General features: G+C 29.2%; 2 protein-coding genes across 2 annotated transcripts in view; one reads left to right on the top strand and one right to left on the bottom strand.

Moving 5' to 3' along the window:
• LOC145314475 (uncharacterized) overlaps positions 1-15,514 on the bottom strand; it is a 99,163-nt gene extending 83,649 nt beyond the window's left edge. Inside the window, exon 1 of the mRNA XM_080154385.1 lies at positions 15,446-15,514. The gene's annotated coding sequence lies outside the window, so the exon portion shown is untranslated. The remainder of the gene's footprint in view (positions 1-15,445) is intronic.
• The window catches only part of LOC145314481 (luciferin sulfotransferase-like), a 301,018-nt gene that overhangs the window by 83,397 nt on the left and 191,291 nt on the right, over positions 1-26,330 (top strand). The gene's annotated exons all lie outside the window — the stretch shown is intronic.

Genomic DNA, 26,330 nt, shown 5'->3' with positions numbered 1-26,330 from the left:
TGCATGTAATAAAGTTAAATATATTTTTTGCTCGCAAGGATTGTTAATTAGCTGCAGCCATTAAGCAAATTAATTTTCAAAATGATCTAGGAGTCAAATGACATTGGAATCAATTGTGTTGTTTTTTTTCACTCTGAAGAAGAATTTATGCTAAATTTTATGAAGGGGAGGTGGGGGTTGATTTATCTCCCTCTCGCCAAAAAATTACGTTGCCCAAGAATTATGTTTTTTTTTAGGGGTAGATATTAACACTCAAATTTGAATTACCCACTCTATTTCCTTTTCCTCTCTTCTTACAGATTTATTTGAATTTTGGAGTCGCTACGCTTCCTTATCAAAATCCTTCACGGAATTGATTTTTACAACTTTCTTGTGGACAATAAAATTTTTTAAAAAATATTAAGGAAGGACACTTTCACCACAAGATAAAGGGTAAACACAAGGACACTAAGTAGCGCAGCAATAACTTCCTTGGTGTAAAAAAATTACGAATATAGAATAACAAGGACAATTATGTCCATGAGTAGCGCAGCATTAGCTTTCCTGTAGACAAAAAAAACCTTTAAGAATGTTTACTATATAGTTTTCTTAGCCATTTTTGTTTGTATGTATGTTTTGCTGTTATCCTCTATTATATGAAGTAGTCTAAAGATCTCACTAACCACTAAACCGATGTAGATACTCATATCAGAGAATCTTTATATAGGTTTATAAAAAAAAATTAAGATGCACCTAGAGACTAGGGTCGCTGGTCTTTAATTGTTTGTCATTTTATAACCATGAATAGAAAAAAAGGTTTCGTAACTTTTTATGACGGTCTGAAGACCTGCGGAGAAACCAAACTTGTAGAACAGGTGCACTACTCAAATAATGAATATAGCCCTAACAAATAAACCTAAATTGATTTAACCTATCTTAAAAAGATCTACATTAAGATAGACCTCTAAATATGCCTTCATTTTTGTTAAAAACAGGTTTCCAGATTATGTAAAAAATAAATTATTATTTGACCTAACACTTTTCTAAAACAGCAATCGCCCCCAACTTATCATTTTAACGTGTGGCCAAAGTTCATTTCTTGAAAATAGCCTAAAACCTGTCTGCATAAATACTATATTTTTGAAAAACTACAAGAACACATGGAGGGAGGGATATTGAGCTGTTTATTACACAAGATGTCAAGGCGTTTCTTATTCGTAGGCTAAACAACTTTGGGGACTATTATTGAATTTTGATTGGTTGGTTCATTAAGTTGAATGTCGAAACGTTGAAACGTTTTAACCACTAATTGAAATCTACACAAGGGGTAATTTTGTGAATCATCATTTGGGATGTACATCAATTTATCGGCCATTGTCTTATCCCTTTAGATCCCTCACTAAAACATGACAGACAAAAATTTGAGAATCAATTAAATCAAACTTAAAACCTTACTAGGGGTAATATCAGTGATATGTCAATTGCAGTTAAACAAAATTTTTATTCAAAAATACTTTAAAACTTAACTAAAATCTAATATTGATTATTATTATTTATTTAATTTTGCAACAAAAACGTTCCTTTTGTATGTCTTAATAGAGAGTAATTATGAAATATATAAATTAAATTAAAATATTTGAAATGGGCGTAAACCAATCTATTTTTGCTGCCATAGAAAAAGGTGAAAATGTTAATTTAAGGCAATAAAATAGGGTCTTTAACATATTCTTATAAAAATAGCAGGATGTATGCCTGTCTCTCCGTCTGTGGATCCTTTTAGTAAAGCTTTTTATAAGGCAAGGAAAGGTGTTTAAAGTAGGGTATAACCCAATCCAACAACAAGATCAACCCTTGAAAACACAAAAAAAAATTTTTTATGTTTTAAAATAAAATTCTTATTGGAATTGGAGGTTCGACTTACTCCCTGGGCCCTTGAGGCCTCAGAGGGTGAAGCCGCTATAAAAGTATAAGTTTTTATCCTTTTGTTGAACTAAAATGCTTTTTTTAACAAAGCAAAATAATGGATATTTTCTGCCTTTCCGAGCTTTTTACAAAAAGGACAATTAAAAAGCGTAATAGGAAAATGAGAGTGAATTATCATACAGAAAACTTATTGCCAATATATCACAGAATATTTGTTTACGGTTTGTTTTTTAAATTGTTTTTCAATACAATTCTTACTGGATGCTATGGTTTAGTAAAGCTGAAAAAATAAAACCTTATTCTGGGTTGTAAACAAGGGTTAGTGTTTAGATTAAAGGAAAACAAATGGACTTTGATCCATTTAAACATCTTAAAGTTTGTCTCTTGGTCCTGCCTATATTATTAGTTCTAAATGTATACGTTTGCTAGTGGCTATGTAATAAGATCTGCACAAAACAACTACCATAACATATTTACACAGAACTGCTAAAAAAATAATTGTTCAACAACTAAACGCTCAACAAATTTTAAAGGTAATGCAGTAATGATATACAGAAAAAAGAGATGGGGATAAAATGCGCAAAGAGAAACTTCCTAGAGACTTTAGATATGAATAACGAAAAAAACTGAATAACTCTGTAGAGCGAGATTCTATGATTAATGTTAATGAAAGAAGTTTTTTTTATAGCGCATAAGTTTTACCTAACACAAAACGTCGCAGATGCTATTAAATTTCATTACCTAAAAAAAATTTTGGCGCTTTTGTATCAACACTTTGCTATATGGTATTTTTGGCAGCCCAAAATGATAATCCTTTTTTTGCAAGGCCTTCAGGACTTTAGGCCATTTTTTATTATGAGGGTTTGTTTATATATTTTTATTAACCTATTATTTATGACAAAAAATGCGATACGCCTAGTTTACTATTTTGATAACTAGCTGATGATTTTATTATACAGTGAAACTTATAACAGGTTCAGGGAAGATCTACAACTATTTTCGTTGAGGGTATCTCCACTCTCTCAAAAGAAACCTCCTCTAGTAGATATTTAAAGAAAAATTTCCTTCTGTTTTCACAATGTTAAAACAAATTTAGCCTCATTTATTGAAATCTTAGGCTAGGTTCAGTAAGGTTCTCTTGTCTTAGGGGGGCTTTTTTAGTGGGGAGGGGGGGATTTGAGTGAACAAAAGTCAAATAAACTATTTTTAAAATGTACAAGCATATATACTGAAACTATAGGCACAAGAAAACATGAAAGCTATATTATAATACCATTAAATTGACTTCACATAGAGTTATAGTAATTTACTTGAGTCATTACAAACTTCAATGATTCTTCAAAGCAATGTTGAGCCCAAAGTTTAAATTTAAGAAAATAAGTCTCCCATTAATTTTAACCTGATTTCTTTACATACATTTATCTACCATTATTCATATACCCAAATAAAACAAAAAATGAGTTTTTTTATTATGAAATTGGAAGGAAAATTAATATAACTGATTGTTTCTTTTTACAATACCTGTACGGATATATGCATTAGCACTTGCAACATAAAAAAAACATACCTAGAAAAAATATAAATATTAGTCTTAAAAAAATAATCTCCATAAAAAGGCTTCTACAGAGTATATAAATTTTTGTTTTCATCATGGAAAATAAAATTAAAATTTTTAAAAAAAAATATTGGTGATTACTCCCCAACCTCCTAGTTTGTATTTCTAATTAAGTTTGACTAAGATAAGATGTATGGGCTATGAATGACTAAGTATATGGGTGTGCATAGTTTTTTTGCTTTTATGATTGAATTAGAATACTTTTTAAAAGTGCCATCACTCAAAATAGTGAAGCTCATAAAGTTGTCCTTCAACAAAATTACGAAACTCGTGAATATGTCTTTAACAAAACAGAAAACTGTCCCGAATTTGTATTAATTTTGAGGAACAAGACTCCAGTGACGTCATATGTTTCTTTTCCGAAAAAGGGAAGGGGGGAAGAAAATCTCTTCAAAAGAGATGGGGAAAACCCCCTTTTCTCCCATCTCTTTTTTCTTCCCCCCTTCCCTTTTTTTACTTTCCCCCTTTCCTTTTTCGGGAAAGAAACATATGACGTAACTGGAGTCTTGTTCCTCAAAATTAATACAAATTCGGGACAGTTTTCTGTGTGTCAAAAGATATCTTTATATTTCAAGAAAAATTTATGTAAATACTAAAAAACAGCAAATTTGAGTGTTACTTTTTATATGCACAGATACCATACAATCAACAGAAAAAATACTTATTTTTATTTTTCTGTCATTTTTAAAGTTTGATTCTGTTAAATTGGCTATTCTTGAAGGGATTTATGCATTGAAATATACTGAAACATAATATTGGGCAGAAATTAATGTATTTCAAAGAAAGAAAATTTTGAAAATAAGAAATTTGACCTCTATCACTTCAGAGGACAACTGCCAACCTCCAGTTGACAGGATATAGTTAAATACTTGTTAGCAATAATAATTAGCCCAAAAAGTAAAACAAAAAGTTTTTAATATGGCAAAAAAATGATAATCTAAATCTTAATTTTGGGGATGATGATCTGAAGGACGCTCCTACTGGTGGTGATGATGACCCAGAACGTATCCAAGTACATGAGCATTATGACAACTCATCTATTAAACTATGGTCCAATTTTTGTATTTGTAGCAGCCTCCAATTAAAAGTTGTAACAAGAAATATAACCATCTTGTAAAAACTACTATATTTACCTTACGAATTGGAGAATTTAAAAACAATGATTGTATGTTTTGGGATTTCTCTTGATTGGGGAATGCTACAAATACAAAAATTGGACCATAGTTTAGTAGATAAGTTGTCATAATGCTCATGTATTTGGATACCATCTGGGTCATCATCACCAACAGCAAGAGCGTCTTTAAGATCATCATCCCCAAAATTAAGATTTAGATTATCATTTTTTTGCCATATTAAAAACTTTTTGTTTTACTTTTTGGGCTAATTATTATTGCTAACAAGTATTTAACTATATCCTGTCAACTGGAGGTTGGCAGCTGTCCTCTGAAGTGATAGAGGTCAAATTTCTTATTTTCAAAATTTTCTTTCTTTGAAATACATTAATTTCTGCCCAATATTATGTTTCAGTATAATCAATGCATAAATCCCTTCAAGAATAGCCAATTTAACAGAATCAAACTTAAAAAAGACAAAAAAGTAAAAATAAGTATTTTTTCTGTTAATTTTATGGTATCTGTGCATATAAAAGGTAACACCCAAATTTGCCGTTTTTTAGTATTTTCATCAATTTTCCTTGAAATATAAAGATATCTTAAAACTGATTGATTGGGCTTGTAGAGGAACCATTTGAGTATCTTCAGTCGAAAAAGGTCTGATTTGTGAGCATTTTTGACCAAGTTGTGGCCAAATAATAATAAAACATAAAAAAAAGTAACACACTTTACATTCAAACATTTGAATTATTATATTAGCTAAAATAAAAATCTATTATAAAGCAATTTCCAGACAAAATCCGTTGATCCTTATTGTAATCTAAATAGGTCCAATATAAAAAATGATTTTAAGTACACAAAAAGTAAATAAAGAATGTTGTTTGTCTTTGTGTTGCTAATATGTTTCAAAAAGACCTCATAGATTTCTTTATCTTATTTGTACACCTTAAAAATAAACATCTGAATTCATAATTCAATGAAATAACACTTAAAGAACAAAACCCTTTATAGCTTATAAATCTATGGAACAAACAAACAATACAGGTTTTAACTATAGCATTGAACTCACAGTACAATGGTCATACAGTACAAATCTTCCAAATAAGTTCTTGCGACCTTGCTAAGTACCAAATCGAATTTTAATGGGTTATATTTGGCCATAATTCAACTGTGCTGTTCTATTGTGCCCTTTGCAATTCTTGTTCCAATAATGACCTTTTTTGCCAATTTGCCAAGATAGCATTTTTAGCATGAGAATTGTTGGAATTAATATGACAATTTTACCCATCATTAATAAGACAAAACGTATTATTTGATGAATATGCAAATTCTTACCGTAATTGTTATCAATATGAATGATATTTAAATTTTTCAAATAAAAAATAAAAGTTAAGGCAAAATAGTTTTTGTAATTTCCGATGCTCTTAACTGCAAATTTTTGTGTACAGTAGAATCTTAAAAACGTCTTAAAAGGCAGGAAGGGAGGGGACATTGGGCTTTTATTACACTAGCCCCCAAAGTTTTATAATAAAGTTTGCTTAGCACCTTTGAGGACTTCTATTCAAATGATTGGTTGGTTCATCATGATAAATATCCAAACATTTCAACCATTATTTTATCCCCTTATATCCTTGCGTAGAAGGTGTAGCTTTAGATCATTTTGAGGCGCGAACTCATAAATAAAAATATATTATGAAATTAACGTTTTGGATTGCTTGAAGGAGTTTTTCTGCAAAGGGCGTTGTAGGGGGGAGGGTCATACAAAAGGGGGTAATATGTTGTTGAGGAGCGACTAAAAAAGGCATTTTTTATTTTGATTTTGTTTTTTAACTACAAGTAAACAATGGATCGATCTATATTACAAAGTAAAACAATGTCTGTCTGTCTATCCCTCTGAAGCTTAAGATTTAGGTAACCTCTGAACCGATTGGGCTCTACTTTTCAAGGGAATTATTGCTACTAGTTCTGAGGTGGTTTTAAGCTATTTTCTGGTAACATGGAAAATTTGCCGGTGCTAGACCTAGCATTTAGGGGATTATTTGTGCTGCTGGATCCGGGGAAGAAATCGTAAACAGCAATATATTTCACTATGAATTGCACTTGTCTTGTAATTTTTCTTCATGTTTTGCCTTTTTTGAAAAGGTCCCTAATCCTAATGATTGGGTGTGGAGAGTTATTCTTTCATTTTTAGCCACAACATACTGAGGGCTTACTTGGGGGTTCACATAATATCCAAGAAATTAAACAGTATATGAATGAAAATGAGATCAAAATCAATTTCCATTGCAAAATCACAAGCCCGTTTCTGCTACGCTCCTTGTGGATATAATTTACCCTGTTCCATATTATTTAACCTACCAAATATTGGTGGCTAGGTCATTAATACTTAGCAAATTTTTCATGTAGTTTGCTGTATTACTGGAACACTAGTATAAACCACAGCAAGACAACGCAACCCAAACAGTCATCATTTTGCAATACTTATTTGCATTCCGAGCAAGAGCCAAGCTAATCTTTAAATCCTTTAGAAATACATTTGAGGTTGTTATTGTCATAAACAACTAAATATGACATTTTTATATGCAAGACTATTTGATATTTTTTAATTTTAAAAACATAAACAAATATATTTTCTAATAACCATTTATGACACATCGAATTTTAAACTATTCTATTTTTTTATTAACTATCTGCAATATTATAGAGATTAATTAAAATGAAAAAGAGTTTGGTTTTGTAATTTTGCAAAGTTTGTTCTTGTTTGTGATTACCTAACCCCTGGGGTTAAGTTTAGCTGTTGTTTTGGGCATCCTGAAATACACACAACACAATCAGGGGAAGAGATATGTCAATATAAGTAAAACAATCTGTCTTAAACTTTTTTTAGTCATAATTTGTAAAGACAAAATAAGTTACTTTAACACATTGTGCCTGTTGAAATATGATAACCCTACTACGTTTTTTACTAAACACCTATCCTAACCTGTTCTAAAGTTATTAACTAACAAACAAAAAAACTGCAAAAATAAAAAAAAGGTACTTATGTAAGGGCACCAAAAATGAATTAGAAGAGATTTCTTGATTATATTTTGTCCTTTATTTACATTTAGAATATTTTTTTCATTAAATGAAACAATTTACAAAGTAAATAAAGTTATGCTTATTATTTCGTTAATATGTTAGGCCTTAGAAAGTCTTGTTTGCTATCTATTGTCGACTCTAAATTACTATATTTTCACTTTACTACTTTTTTCTTTTGTATATTTTATAGCATAATTTTCATCATTCATTAATATCATTTTTTAGACCATCCTTAATTCGACATTTGTTCCATATATATATAATATGTAATATTTACCATTGTTATATAAATAACCATACTTTAAATTAATTTTAAAGAAAATAAAGTAAAATTTTTCCATAATGATATATTTACAAACATAAATTGACACTTTTATGAGAAAATTTCTCAAATTTAAGTAAAACTATATGTAATTATTATATATAATGTTATGTATTATATGAAAAATTGTGTTATGCATGATTATTTTGAATTCTTACATGCATTAAGAATACAATTTGAATTTTATTTAAAAATTATTTAATTATCTGTATGTGTGTTAAATCTTTAAAATGGTTGGCAAACTAATTCAGGAAAGCTTATTTCAAAATTTGAGGGGTAGTTTAGGCTCCCTCTATCTCATATTGGAGTGAAGCTGGTTGTTTAGCTTTAAACTTTAGTATTGTTTTGCAATTTAACAAGGATGACAACATCCATAAAAGCGAAGCACAGAAACGGTAGGACAAACGGACATTAACACTTGTATAGTATCTGAACTAAATAATCAGAATTTAAAAGTAAAAGAGCCGAAGCAAAAGTGTAAGTAAATTTGTTGAAAAACTGCTTGAAGCAGGATAATGTTTATGGACATACTTACATTTTTGGACTTGATTATAGAGTTGCTTCGCTTATAATATTGTTCTTTGTTGTCCCAGGAATCAATATACCAAAAATCAGATCAAACGGATAATTAGAACACTTGAAAATTTGTTGTTAAAAAAGTAGAAAAATCAACATGTTTAAAATGGACGTACGGACATTCTGGTAATGATTATAGAGTTGCTACGCTTTCTAAATCGTACCCAACTACTTCAGGAATCATCATGCAAAGTTTGAAATCGATAGGACAATTCTAACATGCCTAAATTAACGAATAAAAGCTATCTATCTCGGACGGACGGACGTACGGACGGACGGACGTACGGACCGACCCTAATTATAGAAAAGCTTCGCTTTTAAAAAATAAGATATATAGAAGCAAATCTTATTTTATCTTATCTTTAGTGCAACTAACTGTTTTGTCTGCTGTATATAAGTTTTAAACTTTTTTATATAAAAAATTAAAAATTTATCCGTATAATCAGAGATCGTATATAATATTAGATTTAAACACATTTAAAATTATATGACGTCCCTAATGTTAATACAATGTTCAACATTAATTTCTACTACTAGAAATCTATATCCACAATGTGTTGACACCCCTAGGTACCAATTATGCGGTCAAAATTGTTAAAGTCATGTCTTTAAATAAAAAGATGCAGTTATCACAGACTTTAAAGGATAAGGTAGAAAGAATTTTTTTAAATTCAAATAATATAACTATCTTTTTATAATATTTTGAGAGCATCTATAAGCATCAATATTTTGTCAATGAAAAACAATTCATTATACATACAAAATATAATATATAATATCTACATTAAATGCTCCTACTAGAAACTGCAGTATGACTACAATATTATGTTGATACAATTACAGTGCAAACAGTGTATCATTTAAATTCCTGAAAATCAGTGGGTGGCAGGGAAGAGACAAAGTCATTCTGTTTTTTCTTCAAGTAGACATGAAGACTATTTGGAAGCGAAACTTCTATTTAATTACATAGGTAGTGTATGTCCGCCTTAACTTGAAAAGTGTGTAATCCTATAAGGGGGTTTATTTATGTTTATTTCAATTATTAATAGAGGAATGTTTTCAAATTTTATTACTGATTTATTTTAAATTTTTTAGCTCTTCCTATAAATTAAATTGTCATAGTTCTTTAAGGCAATTTCAATTCTTAATTTAGACAAACGCTTGTCATAGCCTCATAGAAGATTTAAAACTAACTGTAGAATTAATAAATTTAAATTTATTTTTAATATCCTCATTGATGTTAGTATATCAATATAGTAAATAGAACTATAAATTTTCATTGTAATTAATGATTGGGGCTTTTTAGTAATTATGGCAAAATCAGAAAATGGACGATAAATTGACATACATCCCCAATGATAAACACATAATTACCCCTTCTGTAGATTGAAAAGTTTGGATACTTCTTGTTTGGAACAAGCCAATAAGATAAGTGTAATTCACAGTCCAATATGCCCTATACATAATTTTTGGTAATAATCTAATTTTAAAATTTGGAAAGAGTTAATAAAATATTCTTTCCTAGTTTTCAAAGTGTTAATAGGTTAACCTACATATAATATAGTATTGCATGTTTTTTCTTCAAAAAAATCTCTCAAAAAAATAATGAAGCATTTTATATTTTGATGAATAGTGCATAAACCCGGTAATTTTCAGGGATAAAAAGATAGAGATTATACAAGGCATTCTTCTTTCTTTTAAAACTAAACTCACGTGCCTAGAATGGTAGAAGTAGGAAATAAAACTTCTTATTTCAACCTGCAAGCCTAATATTGCTATAATATCATTATTATTTATGTAGACCATTAAGTCACATTTAATGAAAATGGCAAAGGCTGAAATAACATCAACATGTTGAAAAGAGCCAAATTATTTCAGATTCACTTATACATTGTGCTTATAAAATAATAGCATATTTTAGGCTTAGCATTTCCTCATAGCTTAATACTTTAGCATCAAATTCATGAGGTACCAATTTTAGCGTCGCTAGTATGATACTTTCTACTTAAATTATAAATTATTAAATTCTGAAAACGAATAGATTATTCCTTTATCCATGAGAAACCTAGTAATAATAATGCAGCGTCAAAATTATGCAATTTTCAATGAAAATGATTTAAATTTCATGGATTGTAATAAATATCTTATGCCTTTCAAATTGATGCCTGTACATTAAAACTGCATATGTGTTAGGTTCTGACAAAAATGCGCCAAGTAAATATGACTTTTGGCACAATTGACAAAAAAAGTCCAATTGCTGTTTGTGAGGTTTTAAGGTTTGAGATTGTCCTTAAAATATCAGGTTCTGTCAAAAGTACAACAGCAAAACTGCTTTTGTTGCACATTTGACAAAATAGTAAAAATAATAATAAAAGAATGACAAGGGTGAGATTTACAGACAGGTCATAAAACAGGAAGATAGAAAAAACATGTAATGAAGAATATAAATGAGAAAAATGACGGTTATAAATTGCCACAACTTGAAAACTAAAATGTAAAAAATAAGGATATAAGTTAAAATGAAAGATTATTCAAAATATTTACGATAATAAATGTGAATTGTCTAAAAAAAATAGGAAATGTGTAAAATTATATTGAAAGAAAAATATAATATTTTAAGAAACAGAAACTAATTCTAACATTTAATATTGTTGGTTTGTTATTGCGGCGCTTATTGTATAGTTAAACGTCCTAGTTGAATTATCAAAAAAATCATTTAGTGTTTTATACATATGTTCATATCTTTTCACTATTATTACGATTTTAAACTTTTTCTGTCAAATTTGACTTGGAAAATAACATTTGCATATTTTTGATTTGGTTTATGTAATTTTCTTTTCATATAAAAATTTACGAAATTAGACCCTTGGAGCCCAGGTAATTAAGGACTTATTTGGACAGACAGACGGATGTACTGACAGGCCATAATTTTATGGAAGTTATTGAACTAAAAAGAAACTTTTAAAACAATACTAGTTTAATGTTAACTAACGAGTTTAAAACCATTTAAGGTCATCCCAATGGCTCTGCCAAATTGTGTCATTCAATACCCTGTCAACATTCACACAAATTTGACAACATTAAAGAATAACTTTAAACAGGAATTCTTAGCTTGATTATTTATCTCAGTCAAATTTTTTTGGCTTTTTATTGTAAATTAGAAAGTTTTATTTCGAATAAAAATAATGCAATGCTTAAATGAAACTGATATCATTTTCAAATAGAAGGGGTTGACACTACAATAACTAGCAAAGAATATTCATAAATTTTTCTTAAAATAGAAAGATATGTCAAATCTTATTTTTGGGCTTCTAAAGTAACTATATAAGCATTGCAGACTCAAAGATTGTATCATTGGGGATGTACATCAATTTATTGGCCATTGTATTATTTCTTTAGATCCCTGCAAAAGAACGCTCTTTACTCTACGCGTTTGTTGACAGGGTAGAGAGCAATGAACAAAAACTTGATGTCCTTAATTTCTTATGAAATACCAAACATTTAAAAATTATTTGTCATAACAGTTCAGGAATCAAGGGGTGGGTCCATGGAAAACAATTTGTATTTTAGGGTATAAGCCAGAAATGAAAACTATTTTCCCCAACTAACCCTCCTATGGAAATTTTTTGCTAACAATAATTACACCTAATATTATATCGAAATGCGGAAAATCAATTCATTTTGTCTTAATTATGATTATTTAAAAAGATTTGTAAAAAACTGTTTTACTGGCTTTTGCCTAATAAATATAAAAGTGTTTATTCCTTTATTTAACTTAGCCAAAAAAGTTAAAGAAAACATAATTATTTTATTAACAAACAATAAAAATGTAGTAAACCCCCCGGGGCTGCAAGCTATAAGCTAGAGCCACCACAGACCATACTAAATACACTAATTCAAAACTATTGTTAACTTTAAGGTAATGAAAATAAATGTTTTTATAAATTGGTGAATTTTTTTGGCAATATTTATAAAAAAAAAATTTTCTATTTTGATTGTCTTGAAACGTGCTTCAAATGATTGCAAAAATTTATCTTTAATTTAAATCTGTGCTTAATGGTGCTTGATTCTGTTATTGGATATGGTATTTTGACACGTGTCTGATATTGCAACAGGGTGAGCTTTTGCCTTTACTTGATCAAAAACATGTTTAACTGAAGTCTAAAACGTGCGTAATACGAATTAGATCTTGATTTTAATTTATGTTGTACTGTAGGAACTCTTTAAGAAATGTACTTGGTAAAAAAGGTTGAAAATTACTATTTAAAAGTATTTTTCTTTGTGTCTGGACCTTAATTGTTGGCGGCATATGATATTGTTTAAATAAAGAAATCATTGAAAATGACAATTGCCTCTACTAAGTAGTAGTGCAGTAATAACATGCTAACAATTGTTTTGTAACAAAAAATTGTAAAATTAAAAAATATAGACAAAATGAAATGAATAGATTTGTAAAGTTTTACTTTTGGAAAATACCGTCAAATATCTGAATATTACATTGTTCTTAGTCTTTTAAGTTTGAACAAATAAGTAACAGTTAATTTACTGCTTTGATAATAATTGCAGACGGACGTACGGCTAAAAAAGTTGCTATGCTAAAAAAAATTTGTATTTCCATTTTTTTACACTGAATGAATGTAATCTTTTTGTATGTTTTTTTTTACATAAATACATGTGAATTTAATTTCTTTGTCAACAAGACTACATCAAATATTTGGAGGTAAGAAAAGGAAAAACATGTTTTTATGCGGTTTATTGTAAATATACGTGCTGAAAACCTACTTCTGAATTTTTTCCCTTGTGATAATAATTTCACCTATATATTTTTCTCAAGTATTTAGTTTTTTAAGCAAAATGGTTTATAACATTAAAATGTAACTCCAACTTAAATTTCAACCACTAATTTTAATCTACAGAAGGGGTAATTTTGTTTATCATGATTGGGATGTACTCAATACATAGGCCATTGTCTTATCCCTTTAGATTCCTGGAGTAACTCCCTGGATTAAAAACCATTATTACAAATTTCTCTAGTCCAACTAATTTGTCATGATTATGAAAAAAATTAAATAAAAGTGTCAAAGTCTGTTTAATTTTACATAAAAATGTGATTTCTAATTAAGTTTATAAGTGCATTAACCATGAAGAAACTTTTAAAAAAATATAAGTGTCTCTTTCTTTTTTAAATCTTATGCTTAACTTTTAAAAAAAATTTTGCAATTAAATTATTACAAATATCTAATCTTTAAAAACAAAAGATTCTCTGTTACCAGGCATCATCGTCTTTTTAAAAAAATATGTAAACCACCTGTCTTATATGTTTAATAAGTTAATTTATGCATGTTAAAAAATGGTTCCAGCCAGCGAGAAATTAGTTTCCGAGGAAAACCGCATAAAATTTTTAAAAAATAGCATGGTTTTGTAGAAAAGGATGCAATTGTATTTGATAATGCAATTTTTTATTTACATAAAAGTTAGACAAAATCATTTTTATTATGAATAATACAGACAACTACCTGCCCCAAGTGGTGAAGACCCTTTTTATCTGTTAGCAAATAGCTTTTTGTTCTTTTGAAGGTTCTCAGCAGTGTTTATATTTCCAACGCTATTAGCTGATTTTGAAGAACCAATACAAAAACTGGAGAGCGTTAATATAACTCATGAACCTCTATTCTATTACTTTATTGTTTTTCCTTTACTTACATTAAAATTATTAATTTTGCTAATGATAATAATTAACTTTTTTGATTGAACACCTCGAGAAATTAAAGTTGGCACTTGTCCGATTTTTTTCAAAATTTAGGAAGCGGAGAAAAATTATAATCATATGTTTTTAAAAGGACGCTTTTTTCCATTTTTTTTTGAATTTATGACAAGCACTATACCGTCTTCAAATAGCGTAGCAACAACGATTTCACCAACGGTCACAATAAAAGAAAGTAAAAGTTGAAATAATTGACTGGATAAAAGGATGGAAAATGGATTGTAGTTTATTTTTCCATACCAAAAATTATTAATAAACTAAAAAAGAAGAGGGTCCTTAAAATTGATATGATATTAAAGTTGGTGGTTTTAAATTTGGGTATTTTCTTACACAAAAAAAAACAAATATTTTCCAAATTGAAAAAGTAACTCCAATAAAATGTTGTTGAGCTTTTTACTATTCCAAGTATGACATTTTACAACTACAACAAGATGCAGAAAACAACACACTTTGTTTTAATATTTATCATTTCTGACAGGTGAAAAAGTCTTTCGCAGCTGCTATATCCATCTCTCATATCTAAGTTTTAGTGCTATTTTCTATTTAAAATTGTTTCGCTGTTTTATGAAAATTAGATTGAAGCATAACAAATTTAACAAGGATTTTTTGATATATTGCTTTACATTATATCATAAATTATGACTTATTACTGGGAATTAGGAATAAAATTATAAATAGGAAAATTAAGGTAGGGAGGGAACTTTGGACAGTAAATCATACCAGTGCCCAAAGTTCATAAACACGTTCTGTCATTCGTTGACTGAAAAACGTTAGGTATTAAATTGGTTAGTTCAAACTAGCAGTGTCCAAACATCTGAACTTATAATTCTCAATAGAAAGGGTAATTTTGTTTATCATCATTGATGATGTACATTACTTTATCATTGATTGTTATCCTTTAAGAAACAAGAAAGTTTTGGTTGTATACCATTTCGGATGACATTAATTAGTTAAAAAACAAGAAATAAAGGCTTATTTGCCTAGGTGACAGCAGGCATTTCATACAAAAGGGTAGACAGACCCACAAACCGTTTTGTAAGGTAGCTTCGAAGATAATTAGAAATTAAACCTACCTTATCTATTTTGATTACAAAAACTTCATAGCTCGTCGTTCGGTCATTTTTAACTCTGAAATGGAAAAGGCTATACTCAAAAAACGCCTATCTCAGAAAACGCCTATCTCAAAAAACGCCTATCTCAGAAAACGCCTATCTCAAAAAACGCCCATCTCAGAATTCGCCTATCTCAAAAAACGCCTTTTTCATAAAATGCCTACTACATTTTTAAAAATTATCTTGTAGTGAAACATGTAAGTCTAAGATGGTATTGTGAATATTATACAACATGTATTAAGATAATTGTAAAGGCACTTTTTTTGTAAGCCTTTGAGTAACAACATACTAAAGGTTTGCTTTTTGAAAATTGATCACAATTGAATATCAAAAACTTTTACCTAGTCAATTCATCTTTTATTTTTTATTTTTTTCATATATCTACTGCAAACAACCCAGTTTACTTTTAAGTTATTACAATAAGATGAACAACTATGAGCTCTATTAAAACATACTTTTATTTATTATCTTTATTATTTGACCTAATATCTTGAATTAACAGAATATCAGGTTGAAATAAATAAATAGTTTGGAAAACACAAAATTATGTTCTAGTTTTTATCATGCTTGAAAGAAAATTTATATTTATGTTATAGAATTATTAAAATACACAAATAATATACAAAATATTTATTGAGTATGATATGCTTTAAAATTATCAGAATTAGATAGCTGTTCCTCAAAATAAAAAAAAATAGTTTAGAATACCTAATTATTAAAAATTATAAAGCAATTTAACATTTTTTTAGATTCTACTTTTCATAGTTGATGAATTTTGGGGGAAAAATAGGGTGAGGTTATTTTAATGTCTTATCCCTATATTCCTTCTTATTCTTACCAGATTAAAAAATGATGTACTTTTAAATGAGCTTCAATAATTAAACTCTTTCCTTCAACAAGTTCTCCCTCCAATAATTTTCTCCCATTTATTTAAACTATCGCTTTTTTATAAATATAGCAGCTACTCTTTAGTTTACCATTTTATCCATCTTTGTACATAGTTTATAAAATGGTTGATTTGGTAACTATTCATTTGTGTTTTAAATAAGAGATCATGAATGACAAGTATTGTATTATTCTTTTGAATACTATTAATAAATTAGGCTTTATTTTTAAAAATGTAGTGGGCATTTTATGAAAAAGGCGTTTTTTGAGATAGGCGTTTTCTGAGATGGGCGTTTTTTGAGATAGGCGTTTTCTGAGATGGGCGTTTTTTGAGATAGGCGTTTTCTGAGATAGGCGTTTTTTGAGATGACCCATGGAAAAGAACATATAAAAATTGTATTTTAACATATTAAGAAATGTTAAAAAGTAATTAATGAATTAAAGAGTATTTGCGCTGCTTAAAAAGGGTTTACAAATAATTTAAAGTTAAGAAACTAATATGTTTTAACAGTAAAATAACATAAAGATACGCATCTTCAAGCCATTACAGCTAAAATTACCAATTATGGTCAGCCTGACAGACACACATACAGACGGACAGACAGACTGATAAAGTAATTGCGTACAGGTTATTGCAAATTTGTTCACTATATAGCTAATTAAACACATTGACTAATACCAAATATGCGATTCAAATACAGCAAATATAAGTAAAGCAAAAATGTATAACTTTTTATACAACTTTAAAGTAAGAAACATAAGGAATTTTGTGATATAATAATAAATAGATTAATTTTGATAGCAAAAAAAGTGAAGCGACTTTAAAGGTTAATTTCTTAGCTGGTTTGTCAAGACTTTTCTTGCAATGGTGGTTAAAAGTTCTATGAATTTTTTAATGGATTTAAAACCAAAATCCGCTAGGCAAGAGAGAGAGAGAGAGAGAGAGAGAGAGAGAGAGAGAGAGAGAGAGAAACAGAAAGCGATAGAAAAAAGACATAGAGAGAAAAAGAAAGAGATGGATAGAGAGCAAGAATGGCAGAGGGAGAAAAAGAGGAAGAGTAAAAAAAAGAGAGAAGAAAGAAGAGAGATAATTACGCAATTTGAGCGTCAATGGCAGCGTCAATTATTTAAATTTGCGTCACTTACGCACTTTACAATTCTCAATTTCAGTAAACAAGGATGGAAACATAAACAGATGAAATATTTGAAGCTAAAGCTAAAAAATCATAGATATGTTGTGATCTATGACATTAATATAGATCAATAGGAGATAAGCTAACCTTTTCCTTATCCAAAGTGTAATATTTGGATCATTTAAAGTAATTTGAGAATCCCATCATATGTAAAAAAGAGTTTTCTCTTATGTAGGTTTCAAGATTAATTAAACGTCTATTGTTCAATCACTTCCCTGCTTTCTTTGTCAATAATATTTGTTTATTTTTTAAAGAAAAAAATCATCTAATCTTTTCAAATCTATTGGTACAAGGAAATAATAAAAAGGTTAATTGCGCTAGAGAGGGCTAGGTCAAGATAACCCGCCCCTACCCTACCAAATATTTGCAGAAGTAAAGGCGGGGGGGGGTCTATAGATTAAGCAACACCCTCAAAGGGTTAAGACAGTTTGGCAACTGCCAATATATTATGCTAAACAATCTAGTCTAACGTGGTCAAAACTAGGTATACCTATTTAAATAAAAGATAGACTCAAATGGTAATTTTGCTGATTTTAAAACTTTTGAGAATTGTGCAGTGATAAATAGGTAGTGATCATAATTTGAGAAGTTTATTTTTTGTCAAGGAGGGAGAGGAAAATGGCTTAAAATCTTATATATTTTTTTAAATTTTTTGTTGACTCTCCAATTATTTCATGCTCCAAAGGCAAAATACATGAATATTGAGGGTAAAAAGAAATTATTGTCCATCCCCCGAATATCTGAGATTAAATACATTTTAATCATATGCCCCGTCAACAATACTAAGGATATAATACTTAGATGGGTGTTTGAAAATATTAATTCAAGAAATGCAAATATGATTTAACAGATACTAGTAAGACGTTTGTCTGTCTGGCTTTTCGTATCAACCTATGCAAAACCTATTGGGTTCTGATTACAAGGAAAGCTTTCTCATGGTCCTAAGGTTAATTGTTAATAAGAGAAATTCGAAGTTGTTTCAAAAATTAAGAAAATGTAAAACATAAATTTGAAAAACAGCACCTTTCTAGAATTAATTTTTAAATTTATAGCCATAAGTTATATCTGCAGTAAAGTTGTTTTTAAAGGTAACTTAACAAACAAAACATATATAATATAAAATCCGGCAAAAAAAAACAACATAATACCTCATTAGAAATCAATAAGGAAAATAAATGACCTCTAAATGAGAAACTAATCAATGAAAGAATCAAATCATCATGATCCTCCCCCCCCCCCCCTCCCACCACGAAATGAAACCATCATGCCCCCTGCCACTCATCTAATCTGCCTAAAATTTTGGTTTTTACCACCAGTCTGAGGATTAAAATTATTACAGGGATTAATGGACTATCAAAATTTTATTTGTGCAATTAATCCCTGCATAATATTTTACTGTTATTATATCAACATAAGATAATCATAATCATGTTATTATAAGCTGTCGGTTATCTTTTATGTCGACATAGACCATTTAAATTGTACGTCATTTTAATTCTTCCAGATAAAATTGAACGCAAAATGAAAAAAAAACATTTATGCTATCTTTTTTCCCAGTTGCCTATTATTTTATTTGGCCGGCCTATGAGATGGGGGAAAATTAACATTAATGTTGTCTGCCCTTGAACATGCAATTCGACGTTTTAAGAACGCGGCAAAATTTCCTATTTTAGCTATATGAGTAGTAAATGTATTTTAACTAAAGCATCTTATATTCACTCCGGCCTTATAACTAAAAAATTATATAAATAGAATCTCTCAGCTGCTATTTAAGATAAACTGCTCAAAGATGTTTTCATATTTTACTTAAATTTTAAAAGCTGCTATTTGGTTAAGACTAATTTTCGTTTTCTAATTAAAATTATAATGAAAATATTAAATCGTGCAATACTTTTTGTTGGTGTTATTCTTCTTGTTTTAAAATAGATTTAACTTTCAGCTTATTCATTTAACAAAATTTGTTTGAATGATATGAACACCCCTGGAAACCAATCTGTCCATATGGACCAACAACCATGGGAGCCCTGTGTATAAAATAATGGGTGCCCAGGCACTCAACAAAAATTATATTTTAATCATGGGAAAAAAATTTTAATTTAAATTTATTTTGGGTAGGTACACTATTTCATGCTATTTTTTTCTTTAATGTATAATCAAAAATAACTTTTCTAACAATTGAATAAAAGAATTATAAATATAACTTAAACTGGTTTACTATAATTGTCATCAATATAAAAGAAATAAAGGAATTACGATTTTTAACCATTTTAAAAAATTTATGCTAAAAAACATTTTGGTATGTGGGTGATTTTGATAAATACATTTATGTATGTCCCTTGTTTTTTTGGTTGAATTTTTCAGGTTATTTTTTACAGTATATTTTTGTCCAATTTTGAGCCAAATTTTCTAAATATCCCCCGTGGGGTCGTTTTTCTTCAAATTTTTATCCTATTGTTTCATCTTTAACTAAAGGTCAAATATTTATGTCCAAAGCATGCTTTAGCTATTTATATTCCATTGATTTCTATAGATTTTGGTATTTTTGTTGTTTCTTTCTTTCAAACTTTGTCATATAATATAAAAATTCAAAAATAACAAGGATAAAAATATTTCGTATTTGGTAAGCGATACCATTTGAATTTAGGATACAGAAAAATATATGAAAAAAGATATATATAAATGTTTTTGCTTTTGTATAAATTGCCATTACTAATAAAAACTATATCACATTTCAGTGGATGGATTTCTTTAATGATAATTTTTAAATCTGATATTCAGAAACACTAAATTTAATTTAAGTTAAGAACCATTTTAGCAACAATGCAACACCTGCTTTTACCCAATTTTTTAAATATATAAAGAAGGACAGATGGACGGTCATAATCTGAGTTCCAGGGATAAGTCAATTGGAAATAAATTAAATCTTGCCCATAACTTAGAAAAGTATTATGATTTAATGTTGAAAAATTGGCCAAAGCTTAAAGTTCAGGGCTGTGAATGAAAATGAAAGAAACATTTATTCTATCTCCCATAACCCTATCCCTGATTCCCCGGTGAAAAGAACAAAATTATAACCTGCCCAATTCAACCGCCATATGTAAGTGTGTATGTATTTATTTAGCTCAAAAACCACCAATTATAGAGCACCTTTTTTACAATTGTAGCGGATCTACTCTATAAGTGTCCAAATATCCCTCGTAGAACCTTGTTAAACTGTGAAAATATGACCACAACTTATATATTGATAAAATGATAATTTGGGCGCTTAACTAATAGCCCAAGGAAACCTATATCTAATAGATATATAAACTCAACTCAAGTCATATATTGATACAATAACAGCACACTAGCTTAACAGGAAACAATGTCAACAAGATATGTTGCTCATAAATCCTTGGACGTTTCATTGAAGGAAGGGATACTTAATCGCCAGAAAATTTTTGTTTTTTAAATTTAAAAAGAATTCATTATTGACGTGTTTTGTTTTAGTATATCATAATACATAAATGTTAACATTTTTTAGTGGAGGCAAATAGTTTTTCTGTGGATGTTCTATCCCTTGACCATAAACTATAATGAATGTTGTCCTCTTGTCCCAGTCATGTTAAATTCCTATCTGTCATTGCAGTGCTTCTACAATTATGCAAAAAAACTAGTATTAAAACTAATTACTTTTAACTTTTAACTCAATAAAAAACCCAATAATTTCTTTATTTAATCCTAGCATCTGGGGGCTATTTTTTCAAAGGGAAGTGCTAAAAATTAGCCTAAAACCATACCCTGACTTATTTATAAATATGAAATAGCCTAAAAACATTTAAGGGGATATAAGAAGCTTCACTGTAAAGGAGAAACATATTGGTTCAGCGGTTAGCGAGATCCTTTTCTACAGACAAACAAGCTTACTCTTTATGTAATAGGATAAAATCAGTATTATTCCCTCATATCACCAGCAAACAAATAGCAAAAAACAATTGGCTGTAAACATGAACTTAATCATCATTCTTAAGGCATCTTAGACATTCTTAAGTTCTCTAAGATAAATCTTTAAAAACTGTTGTATGTTGCTTTGATTTTTAGTCTACCAGTGGCTTCTCCCCTACACTCTAAATTCTTCAGAATAAATATGAAAAGACTAGTTCAAAAACAGCCAAAAACCATTTGTAAGCACCAAGAAAATTTAAGCTTTCAAAAAACAATTATATTTTCAGATACAACATTTTTTTTGAATTATTTAATATACATTTTAATCAAATACTAAGTTACCAAAACAGTTATTTATTTGCGATGTTTTTCTATGCTTCGTTAAAGTCAAAAGTTTGATACTATGTTTATTGTTTATACATAATATTTTTAAAGCTTTGAATTATTTAATAATTTGGTTTTATTCATTAATTCAAATTACTGTTTTTTAATCAGAGCCCTAATTGTAAATTATTCTTTATGGTATTACCTTTTTTAAACGACATACAAATTCATTTTTATCTTCAATTTGTTATCGTAGTTAATGTTTTAATGGGACAAAAAGAACATAGCGAAACAAGACAAAATTCATTAAAGAACTTGATTACAAAATAAGATGAAAAAAAGCAAAGCATTGTGACCTAATAATGATCATTTTGAGAGGCAGAAAAGTTGAAGTTATTGTTTCTTCAGATGTCATATGCCTGTCAATTGTATTTGTGACTTGCGGAATTCCTTATTTATGCGGTAGTACGAGTTCATTAGATCTAATATAAATGGATAAAACATTCACTAATACAATTTTTATGAATTCTTTAATTTTAGGGCATGTTCTTGCTTCCTTTCATCCGTAAAAAAATGGCTGTAACTTTTTGTCGATTTTGAAAAAAAATGGGATATACAATTTATTGATCTAAAGGAAATTTTTGTAAATACATACTATAGACCACATTAACATGTAATTTTTACTGTACAATAATGTACTTTTTAAAAAATCATTTTTATTATTTATGCGTTAGGCTTTTGAAGCCATAATTGTAAAAAATGTTTAATCCATAGATATTAGAATAAATAAATATGGGTAGAGTACCATAAATGTTAACCTATGTATAGATAAAAATCTGCAGTGGAATCTCTTATTTTTAAGCGATTACCTATTACCCCCCCTATTGTCTTCTATTGATTTGATGTTTAAATCCTGATTCCGAGAACAATTAGACATCTCTATCGTCATAGCTCAACAGTGACACCATGGAAACTGTCCCAATTTTGTATAACTTTTGCGGAACATGTTCCAGTTACGTCATATTTTTCTTTCCCGAAAAAGAGAAGGGGGGAAGAAAATCTCTTCAAAAGAGATGGGGAAAACCCCCTTTTCTCCCATCTCTTTTTTCTTCCCCCCTTCCCTTTTTTTTCTTTCCCTCTTCCCTTTTTCGGGAAAGAAAAATATGACGTAACTGGAACATGTTCCGCAAAAGTTATACAAAATTGGGACAGTTTCCATGGTGTCCTCAACAGTTAATAACTTCTATATTAAGAATCATTCTTATTTGGTTATTTTTCAAAAGATAAAAAGTATTTTTTTTTCTAAAAACTTTAACTTGAAGTTTTAAAGAGATCTATTTTTTTTCGGTTTGGGGTTTATTTATAATGAAAAATAGGAGAAGAGGGGGGTATGTTCTACCACTAGGAAAATAAAGGGCTGTTCTTGAAATCTGCGACCCATGCAGAATCGTGTTGACATCTTCCATACACATAAGAGGACAACACATAATGTTCTCAGAAAACCACACACTAACTTTCTGGCCTTATTACAGCAATTGTAATTGTTTATGTCGACTAAATGGCATCAAATTCAAGTGGTCATTGTTAACTTTTATCAACGTCAGACATAATTTAACTCTAAGTTTTGTCTTATGTTTGAGTTAATTTTATTTCCTTACATAACCTTTATTTACTTTTGCTAGTATAAATTAAAATATTTGCTGTATTTAAGAATGACATAGGTGCATAACTATTATAACTATTTGTATAATATTGTTGCCGTTATAGAATCATAGAATGCAGAGATCTAAAGGGACAATGACAGATAAATTTATGTACATACCCAATGATAATACACAAAATTACCCCTTCTGTGGGTTACAATTAGTGGTTATAACGTTTGGACACTCAACTTTATAGACCAACCAATCAAAATTCGATAAAAGTCCCCTGAGTTGTTACGCCTACGAACTAGAATAGTTATTACTTTCATCGTATTATAAACGGCTTTCCGCGGATTTAGAATGTACAATTTTAAGATTAAAACCATTTTTTTTCGCCCCGAGGTGCCGAAGGCACGGGCTAAAAAACTGGTTTTAATCTTATGATTGTACATTTTTATATTCGTAGAAAGCTGGATATAATACGATGCTAGACAAAGTTTTTTCGTATGGATGAGAACCGGTTCTTATCCACCGGATTCGAATGAATACGAGAAAATGTTATTATAGAACAGCCTAATGTCCCCTCCCTCCCTGATAAAATGTCTCTGTAAATATATCTATAACAGTATTGTCCAAATTGTAAATAAGGACAAATTCTTAAAGGTTCATTTCATTTCAGTGATAGTACACATGACAATAAAATTATTGATCGCCAATTTCTTGTGTGTTAAATTCAGCATGTAATTCAATTTTCTATCGCATCTGCGGATAGTAAAATAAAAAATTTTAAGACACTAAGAATCATGATTTAACGTAAAAATTATGTCCAACAATATTATATTGCTTCTAGAAACATATATCTTCGCTATATTTGTTTTAAGAATACCTGACTCTTGCAAAATTTCAGATGGCTAAGAAAAGAAGGGACGAGCAGACCTTTTAAGGCCAGCAACGGTGAGCCCTGAATTCCGCAAAAGTCATAAAAATAACAAATAATTGCAACAACACAAAATACCCTTACCACCCTTTAAAATTTCCCCTCTTATTTTTCGCTCCTAGTTAATACGCATCTAGAGCACTTTAGTTTTCAAACAAGGAAAATTTGGTGTGTTTTTTTTTTTTTGGGGGGGGGGGGGGGGTTGGGTATGTTCATAGGGGCGATATCTCTAGAAATTGTGAAAGTAATCTCTTAAAAATTGTTATAAATAAGTTATAATGGGCCAATGAGAAGCTTTACTCTAAAGAAAATCATAATTTTTCATCGGTTAGCGAGATCCTTCGTTAAAAACTCACAGACACAAACATCCTGTTACTTTAAATAACGATTGTGAAACAATTACGCATGTCATGGTTTCAGCAGAATTGAAGGTGCATAACTGCCAGCACCGCTGAACAGTTTACATACGCTTCCAAATTTATGGCAGACTTTTCAACATGGTTTATATGGCTTTCTGCGCACTTCAACACTTTTTTTCAATATTTGTACTTCTTTAAATGTCAAATAGGACAATTTTGTCCATTAGAAGTACAGCAAACAGCCATCGCAATTTAAGTTTGATAAATAACAGTAACATGTAATGCAGCACTAGTGCTAAGGCAAAGTATTTTAAATTAAAAACGACAGAAAGAGTAGTGATAAAAAAATTTATGAGAAATATTTATGTCTGGACTGTTAAAAACTTCGAAGAAACTGAATTGTAATGTTTAAACCTCTAAACTTTAAAAAGAACCCAAAAATTAAAAAGTACATGATGTACAAAAATTCTAATTGTATCCATGCAAATTCAGCGTTGGCAAAAAATGGACTTGCGAATATTTTGCTAAGGATTCCGCATATACTTTGAATATTTGCTGTTTCTTTTGTGTGTATGTGTGTGTGTGTATTTGCGAATTTTATACATTTATTGTTCTTTAAGAGCTTAGATACTCTATGATTTGAAAGTCCAACTGTAAGACATAATGTAGTTGTAGATTTCTACATTAGACTTTGATTGTATTTTTTAAGAAGCATATCAATCTACTTTTAGCATCGCGTATGGAAAGTCTAATTAATTGATAGAATCAGTAAATTAATGATTAATTAAATTACACAGTGAGGTATAAGAACCAGGGATCTAAAGGGATAAGAAAATGACCGATTAACTGATGTACTTCCCCAATGTTGATACACAACATTACCCTTTCTGTAGATGACAGTTTGTGGTTTAAACGTTTGGAAACGCAACTAAATGAACCAACCAATCCAAATTCAATAAAGGTCCCCAAAGTTGTTAGGCCAACCAATAAGAAAATATTATTATAAAATTTTGGGGACTAGTGTAATAAATAGCCCATTGTCCCCTCCCTATCTGTATAAGACCACTTATAAAGATGCTATGCAATGCATCAGAAAAAAAACTGTAACAGTAATAAAATAACTCCTATGCATAAAAATTTTGAGTGCTATTCTCATATTAGTAATGCATTTTATCTTTTAAAGATTAAACAATCCTTTTAACATATTGTGCAATTTGCTAAAGGGAAAGTCCGTATTTTTAATACATAATATGAATAGCATAACATAGAAAAAGCTCTAATAGAATTTTAACCCATTTTACCAGCGTTTCATCAAAAAATTCTGATAATAAAGTTTTTATTTTTATGTTTCAAAAAGTGTATGTTCAAAAATTAGTTTTCTGAAACTTTATACCTAAAAATCTAAATTTTATTAGAGCATATTGTGATGTTCCTAATTTCTTTTTAAATTTGAACTCATCAAAATCGCTTTTAAAGATCTTAAGTTGGAGTTTTAAAGTCCCTTTGAAGTTTCCTTAAGATTTGAAAACAGGTGTTTTGCAGTTTTGATCAAGAGCGTTGTCAAAACCAATTAATGTGTAC

Source organism: Acartia tonsa, chromosome 1 (genome assembly GCF_053477335.1).
Source record: "Acartia tonsa isolate MP-2025a chromosome 1, ASM5347733v1, whole genome shotgun sequence".
NCBI classification, from domain to species: domain Eukaryota; kingdom Metazoa; phylum Arthropoda; class Copepoda; order Calanoida; family Acartiidae; genus Acartia; species Acartia tonsa.
This window is presented reverse-complemented; position numbering and strand designations above follow the sequence as displayed.